General features: G+C 40.1%; 1 protein-coding gene across 2 annotated transcripts in view; it reads right to left on the reverse strand.

Annotated features, from left to right (window-relative positions):
* Window positions 1–6,979, reverse strand: part of JAKMIP2 (janus kinase and microtubule interacting protein 2) — a 155,346-nt gene extending 148,367 nt beyond the window's left edge. For both annotated transcript variants that reach the window (XM_073651290.1, XM_073651289.1), the window contains exon 1: window positions 6,792–6,979. The gene's annotated coding sequence lies outside the window, so the exon portion shown is untranslated. The remainder of the gene's footprint in view (window positions 1–6,791) is intronic.
* Window positions 6,980–7,987: the final 1,008 nt, after the last annotated feature.

Consider the following 7,987-nt stretch of genomic DNA (forward strand, 5'->3'; position numbering starts at 1 on the left):
TGATTGGTTTTTATTTTTAATTTTACCCTAATGAATGGCAAAAAGAGGGTGGGGAGTGTTCATTTCAGTATAGGAGTCTGTGTCATTATTTCAATTAAAGGACTTTAATCTGGGTGTTTTTTTTTACAATATGACTATGGGATTAGTAATGGGGGTGTCTAATAGACACCTCTCCATTACTAACCCCTGGGCTTGATGTCAGCTGCAAATACAAAGCTGACATCAATCCCAACCCTATTACCCCACTTTCCAACGCACCAGGGCAAGTGGGAAGAGTGGAGGCTAAGCATCAGAATTGGCGCATCTTATAAATTAACGCTTAATTTTACACCCAATGTACATAGCGGGTGCTGAATACAACTCACATCATTGTCGCATGCTCTTGCTGATCGCAGGGAGAGCAGATAACAATGGTAGGAGCTGCCTTCAGCACCCGGCACCGGGGAACAGCGCAAGCTGTACTGCTGTTTCCCAGGCGCCGATGCGTGTCACAATGATGACACACGGGTATCATCAGGGTGCACGTGTGCGGGACATTTTGAAGCCCGTGCTGCTGATAAAAAACGGACATGACAGCGTGTTTTGCCTACTTTTGCACTCATTTGAATGGGTCTACTCCTGTAAGTGTCTCAGGTACGTGTGAAAACTGTCACCACACGTACTGGAGACAATTATGTGTGAAGAAGGCCTAATATAAAGAGAGTGATGGTATATTGCTGGTATATGTCCAACTTACTTATACAGTACAGACCAAAAGTTTGGACACACCTTCTCATTTAAAGATTTTTCTGTATTTTCATGACTATGAAAATTGTCCATTCACACTGAAGGCATCAAAACTATGAATTAACACATGTGGAATTATATACTTAACAAAAAGTGTGAAACAACTGAAAATATGTCTTATATTCTAGGTTCTTCAAAGTAGCCACCTTTTGCTTTGATGACTGCTTTGCACACTCTTGGCATTCTCTTGATGAGCTTCAAGAGGTAGTAATTAGAATGTTACAGCATTTGCTTGCAAAAGACTATAACATTCTTAGCTTCCTCTTTAAAATCCTGTTTTTGTAAAATAACACTCCAATAAGAGAGTATCAGAGCACCCGGCCACCCCATTCCAACATGATGTATCTTTGAGCGGTGCAGCACGACTAAGGTACAGTATGTCATGCTATACTAAGCCCTGTAATGTCATGGTATACTGCGAATATGGAAATGTGTGGTTTAAAGCCATTTTATTGCAGAAAATACACCATAAATTATGTGATACATGTGGGCATATAAACTGGTTGAATAAGAGGTTATGTGCGCAGGCATTGAACATTTTTCCCTGCCGCTCCGATGAAAGGGGCATATATGAATAAGCACCAATGAGCAGTTGTGTGAAATGGTCATCTGCCCCTGGGGTTCTGGAGCAGGATGCGCTGCAACTATAAAGGCAGGTTGGCAGACCACAGCAGACGTACACAGAGGTGAGCTGCAGAGAAGCTAGCCTAGGAGTATGGGCTGCCTGTTAAGAAAGACACAGACCCCATAGATGACCATGGAGCCTGTAACGCAGTGGAGGCCATCAACTGTAGAGAGTTAGTCTTTACCAGAGGAGAAAGAAAGCTGTACAACTGTCTACAGACAGTTCAAAGACCAAGACATTGGTATAGTCAACAAAGGAATGTATTAGGCACATTGACGCACAGCCAAGGCAAACCTCTCCTAGATCAGTAGTAGTGAGGAGGATGCGTAGTTGGAGTTGACCTTTAAGAGGAGCAGTGACTGTGACATCTGACTGGATGGTTTTGGACCACCGCCTACACCATGGACCTGCTCTGAACTGCTGTCATTATGGGTCTTGCTTGAGTAAACACTGAATAGAGGTGGCCCTTGATTTTGTAAGTAGTTGCACACTATTACAAGCCCCTAGTCTGTATTGTGGGCACCTTGTTTAAGCGACTGACCTGAGACAGAGACCAAACCAAATGCTAAGGTTTGCAACCCCCTTTTGTAAGTTACATTGTGGACTGTAATAGGAGACTGTTGCTGTTTTTGTTGGTAACTACCATGTGTTGTGCCTCAACACTGATGTGTAACCACCAAACTCCGCCATCTATCTTATTCTTGACAAATACGGCTCTTTATAGTAGCACACTGATCTAGCCAAATACCAGGGTCTTGATTGGCTAATTTTCTATTACAAGATTTTTAAAACATTTATCTACCGTCTTACCTGGCAAACTACAGTGAGACCTGTGCCTTACTAGCTGTCTTCATATAAGTATCCAGGCCAAAAAGGGACATACAGTTTAGTACAATATATTTTTACCTGCTTTTGCCTTTTTTCTTAAAGAAAGTAAACCTGTAACTTCTTCTTATTGTGTTTAACTATACAAGATAATGATTTCCAGGATGAAATAATTTGTAGTGTCATCACCTGGAACAGTTATTCCGTATTTGGATGGCGCAGAGGCAGGCATAGCCTAAATCAAGAACTTGGGGGAAGTCACCTCATAGGTGAGGACTTTTAGGATGTATTCACACAATGTATTTGCACTGTAATATTTCCATCTACTTTCCAATATCATGTTAAAAATGCATAGTTAATGCAGTAATTTTCCAAAATTGCGGCAAAAAATGCAAAATGAATGCATGGTGTAAACATACCCTTACCCAGTTTATGAAGCATAACCTCATTACTACCATATACCCTCCTAGGATTGGATAGGGCATGTGCAAACAAAGTGTTTTTGAGGAAGTAAAATTACGAGTTTTCTAGAGGAAACTACTTCAGGAAATCCTCCTTCTTTGGGGAGTTTTTAGTTTCCTAAAGCAGTTTTGAAGAGGTTTTCAAGATTTTTTGAAGATTTTTTTTACAGCCTCTTGATTGGACAGTGTCTAGTTTGGAGTGTTTTCCATCAGGAGACACTCCAAAGAAGTGACAAGTACTTTCTTTTTTTCCCACCATGCAAGGACTTAACATACAACTAAGCAAAGTAGTTTTGCAATAGAAATGAATAGGAAAGGTCTAAGCAATTTTTGATAAATTTTTCGGGCTACAGAAACTATAAAAAACTTATTTCTTTCTTTGGATTCAGATTCTTTGTAAATATTTTTGAGAGCAGATCCGAGCAACAAGCTACTCCCAGTGGGGCCAATTTTTAGGGAACTGTTTTTAGGGAAAACATGGAGGAAATAGGATGTTTTCACTTGGGATAAAAGGCAGTAGATGTGTCTTCTCAATCTCTCACTGAAATATTATGTAAATTTGCCAAAGATAAAAATGCTTGTTTTTGGGGATAGAATTTCTGATAACTATGTGATATGAAACAAATTTGCAACTTGTGAATATTCCCTGAAAAACAGAAGTATGTTATACATTTGCCCTATCAAAAATATACAGTATATTACAGGGTGTCCCTAAAGTCTGGACACATAGGAATTCTCATTAACTATAATTTCTTTTCCTCCACAGACTAAATATGGTTTTAGCCCCCCTTGACTTCTTTTTCTGCAGTATGCTAAAGGAGAAGGTGCACCCCATGAAAATCACAGCTGTACACACGTGGTCAAAATTGTTGGTACCCCTCGTTTAATAAAAGGAAAACCCACAATGGTCACAGAAATAACTTGAATCTGACAAAAGTAATAATAAATGAAAAATCTATGAAAATGAACAAATGAAAGTCAGACATTGCTTTTCAACCCTGCTTCCACAGAATTAAAAAAAAAATTAAACTCATGAAATAGGCCTGGACAGAAATGATGGTACTCTTAATTTAATATTTTGTTGAACAACCTTTTGAGGCAATCACTGCAATCAAACGATTCCTGTAACTGTCAATGAGACTTCTGCACCTCTCGACAGGTATTTTGGCCCACTCCTCATGAGCAAACTGCTCCAGTTGTCTCGTGTTTGAAGGTAGCCTTCTCTAGATGGCATGTTTCAGCTGTTTCCAAAGATGCTCAATAGGATTTAGGTCAGGGCTCATAGAAGGCCACTTCAAATAGTCCAATGTTTTCCTCTTAGCCATTCTTGGGTGTTTTTAGCTGTGTGTTTCAGGTCCTTATCCTGTTGCAAGACCCATGACCTGTGACTGAGACCAAGCTTTCTGACACTGGGCAACACATTTCTCTCTAGAATTCCTTGATAATCTTGAGATTTCATTGTACCCTGCACAGATTCAAGACACCCTGTAGCAGATGCAGCAAAGCAGCCCCAGAACATAACAGAGCCTCCTCCATGTTTCACAGTAGGGACAGTGTTCTTTTCTTGATATGCTTCATTTTTCCGTCTGTGAACATAGAGCTGATGTGCCTTGCCCAAAACTTCCATTTTTGTCTCATCTGTCCATAGGACATTCTCCCAGAAGCTTTGTAGCTTGTCAACATGTAGTTTGGCAAATTCCAGTCTGGCTTTTTATGATTTTTGTTCAACAATGGTGTTCTCCTTGGTCGTCTCCTATGAAGTCCACTTTGGATCAAACTTCGACGGATGGTGCGATATGACACTGATGTTCTCTTGAGCTTGAAGTTCACCTTTAATCTCTTTAGAAGTTTTCCTGGACTCTTTTGTTACCATTCGTATTATCCATCTCTTTGATATGTCATAAATTTTCCTCCTGCGGCCACGTCCAAGGAGGTTGGCTACAGTCCCATGGATCTCAAATTTCTGAATAATATGTGCAACTGTAGTCACAGGAACACCAAGCTGCTTGGAGATGGTCTTATAACCTTTACCTTTAACATGCTTGTCTATAATTTTCTTTGTAATCTCCTGAGACAACTCTTTCCTTTGCTTCCTCTGGTCCATGTTGAGTGTGGTACACACCATGTCACCAAACAGCACAGTGAGTATCTGTAGCCCTATATACAGGCCCACTGACTGATTACAAGATTGTAGAGACCTGTGATGCTAATTAGTGGACAACTTGATTTAACATGTCCCTTTTGTCACATTATTTTCAGGGGTACCATCATTTCTGTCCAGGCCTATTTCATGAGTTTATTTTTTTTTTTAATTTTGTGGAAGCAGGGTTGAAAAGCAATGTCTGACTTTCATTTGTTCATTTCCATAGATTTAATTATTATTACTTTTATCAGATTCAAGTTATTTCTGTGACCATTGTGGGTTTTTCTTTCATTAAAAGAGGGATAACAACAATTTTGACCACGTATGTAACATACTTGATTGAACGTATAAAGAATGAATGTGCTAAAACTGACAGCAATGTGGATTTATTACATCAAGTTCACGTAAATTTTGCAAGCACATCTACCCTTGAATTGCAAATGATTGAAATCATATTGAAGAAATTATTTAATATTCCAGTTGAATAAAATGTTCATAAATTTCACGTCTTGAAAATATGTATTTTTGTCTATGTGTCCAGTCTTTAAGGACTCCCTGTATATGTACTTCAGTCAAGGTGATTCCTGTTCAGGTCAGTCACAATATACAAAGTGATCCAGTACTAAAATGTATAGAAAAACTGTGCAGATCGAAAGATATGTAGTAAGTACGAACAAATTCCCTTACAAAAGGATTACAAGAATAGCTGTGAAGAATCATTCATTGTGTAGAGACCTTTAGTCTGTGGACAGGATAAAATGTAGAAATCTAGCATGTTTGCTTTTTGCATACTATTAAGTGAACATGATAAAAAAAATGAACAGCCAGGGATTATATATAATAAAGGTCACCATTGTAAGATTTATTCCCCTCGTGACTCAGTAGGCCAAGAAGTAAGAACCAAGGCCTGGAAAATCTGAACTCAACTCAATATATAGGAGGACCGTATTTGCTCTTGCAATAATATAGAGGCTTTGTGTGCTCTCCACGACATTCAGTGCATAGTGCCAAGCCAATATTATTTGCAAAAATCAATAGGCTACAGTAAAAGACAGGCACGTGATACATAAACCTACAATCACAAACCATACGATGAATATTCTTACTAGTGCGGCAAATCTGTACCTACCGTGGCTATGCTATATATCAGAATATAGCCTACATTAATACTGGGATACGACCAAACATCTCTCATACATGCCAAATGGGAAGAGGATTGGCCAAAATGCGAAAGCTCTCTAAAAATGAAATCTGGTTGGAAGCTAGAGGCAACACAATACAAGGATATCACGTCCACTGAAAACATATACTTTGATGGCATCTCATGCATAAAAATATCACGTGAGATGTCGGAATGTCCGATGATGGCCTATTGGGCTCTTGTTACAATAAATGATTGACATTGTAGCAAATGATTCCATTGCGCTACCTCAACAATTAACCTTACTATAGGATTTCTGTGCATTACCATAATGCCAGTCTACCATACCACATTACCATAATGCCAGTCTACCATACCACATTACCATACAGTCCAATCTATATACCCATCTAAGCAGTCACGTTGGATCAGGCTTGTCGTATTGTCACGATAGCAGAGGAGATGAGAGAAAATAGATAAAAATTGTTGCACATGCCAGAATCATGAATTCATTGTAACTCCCCGGGGATGTTGTGTCTTCCAGATGGAAATGAAGGTGAGGCCCAGCCCGATTACTACAATCGCTGCCATCATTACCCTTCAAAAGACTATTGCAGTGCTAATGTGGCTAGTAAATAATACATGACTAGGGTCATTCTTCAATGGAAATGATCCGATTGCAGCAAGCTGTCATTTTAACCTGGCATCCTCAATCAGTCTTTCTTGTACGCCGATGCCCAGAGATGACAATGACAACGCAGCCTTACACCCATAAGAAAACATGGAATGATGAGCTATATCAGGACTCACCATGTTGAGGTCTGGCAGAGAGGAACGCTGAGCTGTCTCAGTCCTGAATCCATTTTGCTCCTGCAGCTGACAGTATAAGCCACACATCAGCAGCTGGGGCTGTGAGGATGCTGAGGATGGCTGGATGGGTAGGCAAGTAGCCGCCCCTCCCTCCTTCTTCTAGGGAGGCAGACAGAATGAGCTCATGGAGCCTGGAACTGCAATCTCCCTCCCTCAGTTCCTATGGAAACTAGGCTGCCATCACAATGGAGGATTGCTGCTGTGTAGGCGCTCAGTCTCATTCACAGCTCAAGCTGCATGTTGTGATTGTGGCTCTGAGCTATCAAATAACCGCACATGTGATTGGTATGTTGTCATTGGTCACACATCATCTAGGACGAGAAAAAATCCCCAAAATGATGGTCTACAAAAGAAAGAATTACTTGACCTTCAGGTGACCGCTATTTAACACACAGGTGACAAGTAAAAGGTGACTATTCCAAGCTCTCAATGATAAGTAATAAGCAGGCAGAAGGATCAAAAATGATCAGAGCAACCAAGGTGCCATCAGAAGGAAAATAGTGATCCATTTGGAAAGGATCATTGTGACCCAGCTTTTTGCAGACCCTGCATGGCACTGAAATCTTCACTGTTATGCGTGGTCCCTTTCTCATACTGCTCTTCTACTGCATTTTTCAGTGTAAGTCTTTGGTATTCAGTTTGTAACCCAGAATGAACAGAGCTAGATGTCCATTGAGTTAGAAATAACATATTCTGACATTGCCAGGAGAGATCTCTTTCAATTAAGAGTTCTTTAGCATAAGGTAGTATGTGATGCTTGACTACCCCTATAAGCAAGATAAAATATACATTGTCAACTCTCCCGGTATATCTAGAAGGCTCCTAGAAAAAGGGGAGGCCTCCTGGACTCCTGAAAGAGTTGGAAAATGTCCACAGTTGAAAACCATCATGGGGCAGAGAACCCTCTGCCACTTACTCTGATAAAAGTTCAGAGTGAGATGAATTTTTTTCCATTGACACAAACACCATGATATGGAAGGGAGATATTGCTGTATGGGGGACAAATGAAGGACTTTTCTATATGGGAGGCAAAAGTGGGGGATATTACTGTTGTTGGGTTCAACTGGGAAATGTTACCGTGTGGTAGCTCAAATGGGGGCATTATTAAACGAAGCCATAAATATGGGACATCACTG

Source organism: Phyllobates terribilis, unplaced genomic scaffold (assembly GCF_046119375.1).
Source record: "Phyllobates terribilis strain yellow unplaced genomic scaffold, ASM4611937v1 Scaffold_11__3_contigs__length_659146591, whole genome shotgun sequence".
NCBI classification, from domain to species: domain Eukaryota; kingdom Metazoa; phylum Chordata; class Amphibia; order Anura; family Dendrobatidae; genus Phyllobates; species Phyllobates terribilis.